At 57.7% G+C, this 10594-nt stretch overlaps 1 protein-coding gene across 1 annotated transcript in view; it reads left to right on the top strand.

Annotated features, from left to right (window-relative positions):
- The window catches only part of GDF7 (growth differentiation factor 7), an 18318-nt gene that overhangs the window by 2423 nt on the left and 5301 nt on the right, over positions 1-10594 (top strand). The window lies entirely within an intron of this gene.

The following is a 10594-nucleotide window of genomic DNA, read 5'->3' on the forward strand; positions in this document are numbered from 1 at the left end:
CCCCCCCCCCCCATGCAGGACAGGTGGGTATGTAGGACTCCGAGCTGGCAGAGGCGCCCGCTGCTCTTTCTTAGGTAGACTGAGGCCTACTGTTAGCCTCAGCCTGAGCTAAATCTTTTCCTGGGGAGCTCTGCTTGGCTGGCAAAGCTCTGAGGGCACCTCTCCTTCCTCCCTCTGAAAGGATGGGATGCAGGGGCAGCAACTTGTAGCTGGGAGATAAGGCAGGGGAAGCTCAGGAAAAGTGCCCCAGGGAGCCCTGGGGGAAAGCAGTGCAGGGAGGAGGACGCACTTGCCCGGCACTTTGAGCCTCCCTCCCTCTCCACTCTGAGGTTCAACTTGGAGCAGGGCTCCTTGAGGTCCCCAGAAGCCACCGACAGAGCCCAGACTTTGGACGTCAGGAGGTGAGGGCCTGGCCGCAGTGGTCTGTGAGCAGATCTCCAGTGGTGGGGGCAGCCTGCCCAGTCACTCCAAGTTTGGGGCAAAATGAAACCATATGACCCTCTTCAAAGGGAGCTCCTTATCTGCTGCTCGGTGGAATTTCACTTTTTTTTTTTCCTGAGCCCAAAAAGAAAAAAAGTGCCCACGACCAGAAATAAAACCCCCAAACTCTGAGAGATAAGTCATAACGGAGGGAAAGAGTATGTCTGGAAGGGATCGGTGGGTCCTGGAGGCGAGACCTCACCGCAGCAAGGAAGGCAGTCCCGGGCTGCCCCCAACCCTTCGGAGAAGGTTCCTTGCACTGCTTTGCCTCCTGCCGCCTCCATCGGAGGTCGCGGAAAGCTGGGAGAAGCTAAGCCAGGAGTTTCCCATCGCGACCAGCAGCGCTCGCCGCTAGGAGACCTTGGGCCGTATTCTGATGTCTTGATGAAGGTCAATTCAGCTGCGAGTCTACGAATTCCTTTACACTGATACCTAATAATGAAGCTCTCCGAGGCAGATTGATTGTTTTATGGTCTAAAATGTGCATCTGTTTTTAGATGGAGGAGAAAGAAGTGAGAGAGTCCCCGAGGAGGGAGACGAGGGGCACGGTACAGAGCGTGGGTGGGACAGTGACCACATGTGACAGTTGCAGACACACATCCATCCAGCCTGCCTTTGGTGTGGTTGGAAACTCCTTCCTCTTCCTCTATTCTGTCCACCTGACATTTCAGTACTATATCGCAGGCATCTTCCCATGCCACACACCGAAATCTAACTCAGTCTTATAACAGGGCAAGAGCCAGCCACGTGAGGGTGTATCATAACTTACTTTATTATGACCCTATCAAAAGCCATTTTGGTAACTTATAGTTTTCATGATTTCTCGGTTTTAAAAATGCTTGTATATTTATCTTTACTCCGTGGTGTCCCATAATAAGTCAGAAATTCCTACAAGAGTGCTAAGTCAAAGCACTTCTTTCTTTCAAATGTTGCTGCTGTCTTGGAAAATCTATGAACTTTCATTCCTGCCAAGGATCTGCAGAATGTCTGCTTGTCCACTGCTCACCAATAATGGGTTTTATCTTCTGTGGCTTTACTCACCTGGGAGATAAAGAAAAAATGGCATCTCACTGTTCTTCTAATTTGCCATGATTGGCTGGTGGCTTCTGGGATTTTGATTCTGTCACCCAGTGTTTTCCTAACTCTCTCCGATTTGTGTCCCCAGCAAACAAGATAAGCATTTTCCATTAGAGCCTCCAACTCTTTATCAACCGGGAAGGAAGTCGGAGGACTTCCCAGCACCCCAGCTGGGGTGTTGCCTAAATAGGTATTATTTAAGGTATTATTAAGGTATTATTTAAGCTATCTGGGGAAGTGGGGAGCACGGGGTGTGGTATGGCCTGGGGTCACGTTCCAAGTTTTGTAGGCCTTCCACCGAAGAGGGCAGCCTCCAAGACTGCCCCTTGCAGACACAGATCTCACAGATGCCTTTGCCACATGGGGCCAGAAGACCTGAGAGAGGCCACCCAACTTGACGATCCTGGGTTCCCAGGTCAGCCCCAGGATGCTCCCAGGACACTCTGCTGTGGGAACCATGACCTTTTTGGTCCCAATGTTCTCACCCTCGGGGGCAGGTGCAAGGTCCCCATCCCAGACTGGGGGACACAAATGGATCTTCCAACTCTGCTCCTGACCCAGGCCAGGAGTCCTCTTTGACCAAGATTAAAGGACTGGGCATTCAAAATCATTGACTATTCTAAGAGTACCTGTTTTTATTCCAAAAGGAGTTTTATTTTTGTAATCTTGTCTACAAAGGTCTCAAGAAAATCTCCAGAACACTCAGACTACTGATATTCATAAGATAGCAAGCTGACAGAAGGGAAATGTCTCAAAGACAGTAGTATCGGAGGATGCTGGATGTACAGATAGAAGTGACTAGCTTTCCAACTGGTTAAACTGAGACTTGCCCAGAAAACAATAAAAGCCACCATTTTGTGATTGAGCCAGGCACTGTGGTAAGGACTGTCCTACTTTCTGCCCTACGCTTTGGCACACCCTGACGAGTGGGAATCCCGATCTCCACTGAAAGATGAGCAGATGAGAGACTACAGGTTAACTCTTAACCAAGGTCATAAAGCCAGTGCCCTGCAAAGGTGGTTTGCAAGCCAGGTCTTTATCATGACTCCATACTGTAGTTTCTTTCCTGACCTCCGTGGAGGCCTGTGGTGCTTGCCTCATCTCCCAGGATGCCTTACAGCTCCAGGTAACCTGGTTCAACTACAGGTTCCCCAGACTGGCAGGGCCATCCTGGTCTTTGCAAATCTGAGTGGGCGGAGTTCTGCCACACTGTGATGCTGTTATACCCAGTGACCAGCAGATGGCAGTGTCCACCAGCCCTTCATCACTTGTCCCAAAGGGAAAGAAGGGCTCTGAGAGGTCCCCTGTGGAACTTCCAGGAAAGAAGCCACCCACTCCTTTCTTCTCTGTCCCCTCCTCCCCACTCAGCAGCCTGGGGGCCAGGGGGCAGGTCGAGCAGTGGTCCCTGGGGACAGGCTGCAGCCGATCTGGTGTGGATGCCAGAGCTGTTGCCCGGAACTGGAGAAGCAGCCCTGGGTTGAGTATGGGAAATTCCTGGGAGCCTGAAGGCTGGGGCATCAGACATGGGGCTGGGCAGAGCCTTGCTGGAATCTTCCCCACCTGCAGCCCAGGCCCCAGCCCAGGTCTTTCTGGGGGAGAGGAGCGCTGCAGAGCCAGCAGCCCAGGATGCAATGGTAGGTGGCTCCCTCTTCGGCCTTGGTCACCATCTTCCTTTCACACCATCCCAGGAGACTGTCTTGGGAAGAACCCAGGCTTCGGTCCTGCCTCCTCACTAACCCTCTCTCCAGCTCTGAGCTGCAAAGGCTAGAGGCCACGGTGGTCCAGACGAGGAAGGCCCCTGGCTGGGTCCCTGGCAGTGGGCCCCACCCTCATGCCTCGCCTCTCACAGCTGGACCCATGGTGGCCATTTGATTGTCAACCTCACTGTGCATTTGCCAGGAAGGCCTGAGGGACATGCAGCCAAGGTTGAGGCTGGATTTGGATTCTTGTCTCTAGACTCTCAAAAGCATCAACCAGTCATAGCCAGGGGGCATCTATTTTATCTTCCAAAATACTGCTTGGCTGCAGGGACCCAGAACCTTCAGAATACTGCTTGGCTTGCCTGGTGGCTAGGCAGAGGCTGAGCCTTCAGCTGCCTCATCTCCACCGGCGTCTGAGGCACAGCTGGGATGAGACCAGCCGAGCTGCATGGACAGCAACAGCACAGGATCACAGAGGGACCCACCATCCCAGATGGTTCAAGGCCAAGGAACAGAGCGCGGACCGCTTCCCTTCCCAGGAGACTTGGCTTCCTTGTGGACAGCAGAAGCCGTGGAGCAGGCCATCTCTGGGGACCTCCGCGCTCCTGTCATCAGACAGGAGGCCCAGGCTGTCTGGTGTGGCAGGAGACCTCGTTGGAGGCTGAGCGGGCTGCAGCTGGGGCCGGTGCAATTCCTGGGGCTTGAAGGTCACTACGAGGTGGCTCTAGCTGGCGGAATCCCGGACAACATGACCCTTGAGTCCAAGGGTTTGAACTACGCGGTCCACTTATACATGGATTTACTTCAATAAACACAGGACAATACTGTAAATGGGTTTTCTCTTCCTTATGATTTGCTCAATAACATTTGCTTTTTCTAGTTTATTGTTAGAATACAGTACATAAAACACGAAATACAAAATGTGTGTGATAACAAAACCCACTGTTTATGTTATCAGCAAGGCTCCTGTCCGTAGCATGCTATTAGTAGTTAAGTGTGAGGAGTCAGAATTTTTGACTTTTGACTGGGGCAGGGGGTGGCGGTGGTGGTGCCTAACCCTGCCTTGTTCGAGGTCAAATGTGCTTCCACGAGGCATCAACCCAGCATGGCAGGCTGGTGCTCCAGGTGACACATGACCTCCGTCGGTAAAGGGTGCTTCCGAGAGGTTGTCCAGTGCGCCATAGCGCTGGGACGCCCCCTGTCCCCTATGTCACAAAGCCTTCCGAGAGCTCTGAGCGGAGCAAGTTCTGTAAGTTCTCACACTGCACCTGTGATGGCCACAAGCACAGCCTGGGGGCCACTTGTCACGATTCAGGTATGGCTCGAGCGTTGGCAAATAACTCAAGATCTTCCTTTAGGTTCTGGGTTTCTATGACCTGAACCAGAGTCCTGGGGCTCTGAGAAAGCAGACAGCTTTGCAAGGAACAGAGGAGCAGCAAGGTGCTCTCCACGGGAAGGGTGTGGAGGTGAGAATGTGGGGACCCTTCCTGCCCAGCCCGGTCAGTGAACACCCACCCCACCCCCAGGCTGCTTTTACCCCTCTTGCCCCTTGCAGCCAGTCTCACCTCTTCTCTCGGAGATGGAAACAGCTGGAGTCTGAGTTCTGGGGCTTGGGAGCGGTCAACGAACTGATGAAGAACGGAAGTGAGAAGTCCCCGGTTTTCTGCAGCCCTCTCTGAACTTCCTGCACGGGCCTCAGGGCCTCATCCACTCCGGGACTTCTGGGGCAACGCAGAGGACAGATGAAACTCCCTCGAAAAGCATCATGAAGAACACGACTTCCAGGTCCTCAGGCCGGGAGTGTAGCTCCCTCCTGCCTGGCCCACCTACCAAAGGCTCCCCGCAGCCCCAAGAGGAGGCCCAAGCAAGCGGCGGGGCCCTGGCTTTGCGCCCGCCCATCGAGGGCCACCTGCTCCCCAGACCTCACTTCAGAGTCAGGGACAGAGGACAGGAACTCCTGGTCTCGCATTTCTCTCCCTGTGGGAGGCACCAGCTTCACTGCAGACATATTCATTCCTGGGCCCCAGGACATTCGGAGACAGGGATCAAGTCAAGCCCGGGGTGGCCGGACCCGCTGAGCCATCAGGTCACGTCACGTAACTTAGCAGTCGGAGCGCAGGCTCCCGCTGCAGGTCGCTGAGCTCTGCGGCTTCGCAGCTGGAGGCAGGCCCTGCCGGGGATGACAATGTGCTCATGGCAGAAGTCGTGAGCTCTTGCTGGCAGCAGCGGAAGGAGTCCCCAGCATGATACTTTCATGGTGTTCACCTGGACCGACGGGAGAGTTTATTCTCTGCCAAGAATTGTCCAGAGAGCTAGAGAGGAAGGCGGACACTCTGCCTGTTCACCGGTTTACCTGTTCAGCCAAGCATTCATATGCCTGCCTCCCCTGTGGGACCAAGGGTTGGCAAAAACAGCTGGCGACTCAGGCTCTGCCACTTGACCCTGCACAAGGTGTTGAATTTCTCTGTAGCTCTATCTTCGTAACAAACACGAGTTACTGTCACGATTTCAGGGGAAGGAGACGGAGCCAGACGCAGCCCAGGCGTCCCAGTGCCTCCCTCCTCTCTGGGCTCAGCTCTAGGGTGTCCCCTGCTGATGCTCGAAAAGCCCCCAGCCCTGGTTTCCCATGCATCCGTCCTGTGCATTGCTGGATCAGCAACACAGAGAAGCGATTAGGCAGTTAGTATTTACTGGAAAGAAGGAATGAATTGGGGGATGGATAAATGACGAAGGAACGAATGATGACCTCACTTTACAGACAAGAAACACAGGTGAGAGCGGTTAAGTCCTGGCTCGCAAGCAGCTGGCGAGGCGTCTTTTCAGAGCCTTTCCGTGCCTATGAGCTTCTTCCCTCTGGGCCATCATCGCCCTTGGGCCCCAGAACAGCCTGGGGGGCAAGGCTGAGAGCCTCATCCATGCCAGCCTGTTATCCTGGCACACCCCAACTCCCTCAGGGAGAATCCTCCCATTTTACAGATGAGGAAATTTGGTCTCAAAGAAGCTAAGTGGCCTGCTCCCACTGGGGCAGCAAGAATCAGTAACTCCAACCTAATACTGACCCCTAAGCCCAAAGACAGCCGCAGGGCAGGGGAATCACATACAATCCACACACGTGTATTTGGCACAGACTATGCCACGTCTGTGCCACCCCTTCCATTTTCTCCTTGCTATTAAGAGGTCAAAGCCAGGACTAGAACTTGCACTACTGACCTTAGCCCAAGGTTCTGGGTGTTGTACAAATCATAATCAGTTGAGACTGTTCACCTGTGGCTGTAGGGGAAGGAACTGAGAAAGGCAGCAGGGCCCCAGCACTGGCAATGGCGGAGAGACCCCTGGCTGGGCTGCCAAGAGCCAGTGTCTCTAGGATTTCTGCAGGGCCCTTTGTACCAGCACCACCCAGAAAGGAAGACCTGGGGCCAAGGCCTTGTCTCTGGCACTCCATCCTCAGATCCCAAAAGCAGGGTGGGTTAATGCAGCCCTTGTTGTCCCAGTCCCCCACTGCCCTTCCAAAACACATTTTCCACACTAATAATCTTAGCTCTTTCTCCTCTGTCCACGGATAGGCCTGGGGTCTGGGAGGAGTGGCCCTGGGCCAGACCTCTCTCTGCGCCCACCCCTCCTGGTGGTGATGAGTGGACAAAGTGCCAAGATGAGCGGCCACTGAGTCTGCGGTGGCCTGCAAGGCGATGACGAGGAACCGACCCCGTCTAGACTTCCAGTTCGGTAGCAAATGCAAATTTAAAGGCTAAAGAACGCATCTGCGCCTGGAGGGTCCATCCGGCTCAGGCCTCCGTCTGCCTAACAGGACCTCACCCATGCGCTAGATGTTCCCGCACTTGGGTATGTCGGGCTGCCGTGGAGCTGAACCGATCAATACCGGTCAACCACCTCCCTGCCCTACCGGAGTGCGCTCCGGGGTGCCTGCCCGTGGCCACTGGGGGACCCCTTCACCCATCACCCATAACCCAGCCAGAGAGGTACGGAGGCACCACTCTGGGGCTCTCGGCTGCCCGCCCTCCCGACTTCTGGCCGCGCCCCAACATACCAGGTAGCCTGTTTCCGTTGGCCGGCCTCTAGAAGGCGGGGAAGGTCATCCTTTGACGCACAAATGAACCCGGGCGCTGCTCCCGCGCAGAGTCCCCTCATCACCCCGGGCTGCTCCCGTAATTCCTGCGCTCCTCTGGGATCTCCGCTCCAGCTTAAGCGCACGTTCTCCCCCAAACCTTTTGCTTTCCGACTGTCGGTCCAGGTCCATCTGTCTTTCCGGCCTGCCCTTCCAGGCACTGGCCTCTCTTCCCTACTGGTCCCCTCCGATGCTCCGGCCGCGCGCTCTGGTCTTGGAGGCTGTGGCAGGCTGGGCCACCTTAGAACCGGTGATGAAAACGCGCCTTGTGGCAGCCCTGCGCGCCCTGTGGCCTCCTACGCCCTTGTGGCCTCTCTGTGCGTCCTGGCCCCGAGGTCCCGGCAGTGACCGGCGGGGCCGAGTCCTCGCGGCCCCACCTCTGGCGTCTCGGGCACTCACGGAACTGGAGCGGGCAGGGGTTGGGTGCTGCTACTCCGCAGGGGAGTGGGGACGAAGCTGAGCGAGTGCGCGCGATGCCTCGTAGCCTCAACTCGGGAGGGCGCGTTTGGCTGGGGCGCGGTTGGGCGGCGGGAGTCGCACTGCGTGGGGAAGGGAGGAGGCGGGGCCCGGTTTGTGGCGGAGCCTCCGGCGGTAATACTCGCTGAGCGAGAGTGGGGCGAAGCGCTACGGCGCGGGGAGGAGGCTCCTGTCCCGGACTCCGCGTTAGGCCGGAGTGGGGGCGCGGTGCTGCCACGCCAGTGTTCAGCGGGGGCGCTGCTCCGGGCGTTGGGCGGGGTGGGGTGGGAGGGGCCGCGACTTGCTGCGCACACTTCCCCCATTATTAAACACTATGTTCAAAAGGCGCCGGGGGACTTCCCGGAGCCACGGAGCCCGCGCCGCCCGCCCGCCTGGCCCACGGAGCCCATGGACCTGAGCGCGGCCGCCGCGCTGTGCCTCTGGCTGCTGAGCGCCTGCCGCCCCCGCGACGGGCTCGAAGCGGCCGCCGTGCTGCGAGCGGCGGGGGCAGGGCCGGTCGGGAGTCCGGGGGGCGGCGGCGGCAGCGGCGTGCGGACCCTCGCCCCGGCTGCGGGCGTCTCCGCTGCCCCGGCCGCCGCGGCTCCGGAGCCGCGCTTCGCGCCGGGCCGCCTCTGGCTTCAGGAACGGCTCGGTGGTGCCGCACCAGTTCATGATGTCGCTTTACCGGAACCTGGCCGGGAGGGCTCCGGCCGGGGCAGCCGCCGCCTCCACCGCGGGCTCTGGCCGCCACGGCCGCGCGGACACAATCACCGGCTTCGCAGACCAGGCGAACCAAGGTACTCACGCCTCTACTGCGCCCGTCCATCCTGTCCGCTCCTAGGCTGAGGCCACCGCCGGAGCCGAGCCCCAGCTCCAGACCCTTCGGGGCGCGGCCCCCTCACGTCCCAGCCTCAGGTGGTGCAAACTCCGCCGAGGCCCACGCACCCGAACCCGCTGGACTGTGGCGAGAGGGCTGGGCCGGTCCCTCCGCCGGACTGTCCTGGCCCTGCCGGCCCGGCGGGTCCCCTCGAGGAGGCAGGATCCGAAGCAAGAAGGGCCCGGGGCCGAGAGGACGCGCAGTGATGGTGGCGGTGGCAGCGGCCGTTTCATTGCCGCAAACTGCAGCTTCTAGTCTCCTGGGGGCCGCACAAAGTGGGGGACCTCGGGGAATGAGGGAAAGAGCAGGCTGAGTTTGGCCTCCGGGAAGGCTGATGGCATCACCAGGTACACGGAGCTCCCTCTCGGCAGGCTGTGTCAGGGTGGAGGTGTGTGGCTACGGGTGCGTGTGCCGTGCTGGGCCCCTAGGACAGCGTGGAGGACTCCAGTCGTGTGAGGTGGAGAGGATGGTCAGTGAGCCCCTGCCGAATGCAAGCTGGGAGCAAGCACCCCACCTTACTCTGTCCTGGGTCCTTCAACGGTAGGACGTGGGTGGACTGTGGTGGTTGCTGTGTGTCATCTGGATTTTATTAATCTCTATTGAAGTCATTAAAGCAGACAGATAGGGAAAATTTAACTAATTTCAGGCGGAAATGCAAGTAATGTTGGCCTTAATTCTATCAGCCAGAGACCCAGCATGGAAGGCAGGAGGAAAGAAAGGGAAATAGGGCTGGAAAGGAAGCAGCAGACGGGCTAAGCCTGGGAGGGTCTGGGCCGCACAGCCCAGCCCTGGCCTGGGAAGGCAGGTAGAGGTGGTGTCGTAAATACCCACCTCCTCCAGCACACACACAATGCTACACACAGACCGCTTTATCTTGGGTGCTGGGACCTCCTGGGCCCACATGGCTCTATAGTTCACTGGGAACTATCAAGCCTTCTCAGAGGCCTGGTGTGCCCCGGGACTGGATGCTGGAGTACTCCTGCAAAGCCCGAGTCCTGGGTGGACAGGCGAGGAAGGCCCCAGCCCTGAGGCTACTGTGTGGCCCCCCATGCAGGACAGGTGGGTATGTAGGACTCCGAGCTGGCAGGCGCCGCTGCTCTTTTAGGTAGACTGAGGCCTACTGTTAGCCTCAGCCTGAGCTAAATCTTTTCCTGGAGCTCTGCTTGGCTGGCAAAGCTCTGAGGGCACCTCTCCTTCCTCCCTCTGAAAGGATGGGATGCAGGGGCAGCAACTTGTAGCTGGGAGATAAGGCAGGGAAGCTCAGGAAAAGTGCGAGCCCTGGGGAAAGCAGTGCAGGGAGGAGGACGCACTTGCCCGGCACTTTGAGCCTCCCTCTCCACTCTGAGGTTCAACTTGGAGCAGGGCTCTGAGGTCCCAGAAGCCACCGACAGAGCCCAGACTTTGGACGTCAGGAGGTGAGGGCCTGGCCGCAGTGGTCTGTGAGCAGATCTCCAGTGGTGGGGGCAGCCTGCCCAGTCACTCCAAGTTTGGGGCAAAATGAAACCATATGACCCTCTTCAAAGGGAGCTCCTTATCTGCTGCTCGGTGGAATTTCACTTTTTTTTTTTCCTGAGCCCAAAAAGAAAAAAAGTGCCCACGACCAGAAATAAAACCCCCAAACTCTGAGAGATAAGTCATAACGGAGGGAAAGAGTATGTCTGGAAGGGATCGGTGGGTCCTGGAGGCGAGACCTCACCGCAGCAAAGGCAGTCCGGGCTGCCCCCAACCCTTCGGAGAAGGTTCTGCACTGCTTTGCCTCCTGCCGCCTCCATCGGAGGTCGCGAAAGCTGGGAGAAGCTAAGCCAGGAGTTTCCCATCGCGACCAGCGCGCTCGCCGCTAGGAGACCTGGGCCGAGCCGCCCCCGGGCCTTAGTTCCCCCT

The sequence above is a fragment of the Ursus maritimus genome, unplaced genomic scaffold (assembly GCF_017311325.1).
Source record: "Ursus maritimus isolate PB19 unplaced genomic scaffold, ASM1731132v1 scaffold_6, whole genome shotgun sequence".
Taxonomy (NCBI): domain Eukaryota; kingdom Metazoa; phylum Chordata; class Mammalia; order Carnivora; family Ursidae; genus Ursus; species Ursus maritimus.